Source organism: Seriola lalandi, unplaced genomic scaffold (genome assembly GCF_002814215.2).
Source record: "Seriola lalandi dorsalis isolate HSWRI2012SDOR001 ecotype SW California unplaced genomic scaffold, Sedor1 jcf7180002054907, whole genome shotgun sequence".
Taxonomy (NCBI): domain Eukaryota; kingdom Metazoa; phylum Chordata; class Actinopteri; order Carangiformes; family Carangidae; genus Seriola; species Seriola lalandi.
The window spans coordinates 1216562-1218058 of record NW_019525459.1 but is presented as its reverse complement, the minus strand read 5'-3'; positions in this window follow the sequence as shown (position 1 = coordinate 1218058).

Genomic DNA, 1497 nt, shown 5'->3' with positions numbered 1-1497 from the left:
GTTGTATGTGTATAGATATATATTACATAGACACCTTATTGTTCCTCAAATTAGAAAGCAGAAATGTGCTGATGACCCAACCATTGCACTGTGCACTTCTACCTTTTATGGTGTTGATATAGTGTGTGACTGTGCACAGGAAACTGTGTTCATACTCAGCATCAGTTGTGAGTGTGATCCGTGGTGGGTGGAGGTTTCACACATATCAGCTGAATGACATGTTCACATATAGCTCCCTTATCTGCAGCTCTGAGAGCTTTCACACCCTATCATCAGATGTTCTGTAGCCACTCATTACAGGTTCACCAGCTTACAGGGGTGAGGTTTTATTTTCTAATTAAACTGAAATCTTAATTGAACTCTTGTACTCTGATGATGTTTGATGAACTGTCAGTGTGCACCAGTTTCTACAGGTTTACAACTCATAACCAGTTCTTGTAGAAAATTACCATGTTGAATTTCAGCATGTGAGTATTTCAGTACTTGCAAACAGACACGGGCAGGAGGAGACAAACAGACACAGACAGGAGGAGACAAACAGACACAGGCAGGAGGAGACAAACAGACACAGACAGGAGGAGACAAACAGACACAGACAGGAGGAGACAAACAGACACAGACAGGAGGAGACAAACAGACACAGGCAGGAGGAGACAAACAGACACAGGCAGAGTCAGAGAAGATACTTAACAGGCAGGTAGACAGGCAGCTGGACAAGCAGTTAGACAGGCAGTTAGATAGGTACAAAATGCAGGATATAGGCACAAACAGAAGAACTGATGCTGAATGGGGACAGAGGCCTGGTGGAAGCAGTGACTTGGGAGATGAGGGAACAGGGAGCAGGAGTGTCCAGGGTTGTGTCTGAAATCAGTCCCTCATTCTATCGGCATTTTTCCTTTCCTTTTGTAAAGGAAGGTCCAGTGTTTCCAATGCCAAAGGAGATAAGTTAGGAAGCACTGAAGCTCCTTTCCTTATCATGTAGAGAAGTGGACCAGCTGTGATCATGGCTGCCACTCAGATACTTCAGCTCATTTCACTCACTTTCAACCTTCATAAGAAAAAAAGACTTTTCGGCCGCATTCCAGGTGAGTCGAGATAGGAAACAGGTGAGCAGATTTCCTGAGGACAGGAGGAACATGTAGGGACACCCGCTGGGTGGAAGGAGAATGGCAGGTCTGGGTCTGGAGCAGACCCTGTGCAGACCTTGATGTCTGTGCTGTTGACACCTGTCAGGTTTTGGACTCTAAATTGGTCAAGCCTTTCATGTTTATTCTTGAAGTTGTAGTTTTCAGTGTTGGACTACATCAGACAGAAATGTTTATCATTTACAGACATGAGGTGGGAACACCTATGAATTTATGTAACCAGTTCAACCACATCACTGACTGTGAGCTCAGGCATTAAGACAGTTATATCAACGTCATAAAGGTAACATTTATATCAGAGCTGTTGTATTAGATTACATTAGATTTTACAGGTGTACCTAACAAAGTGGCC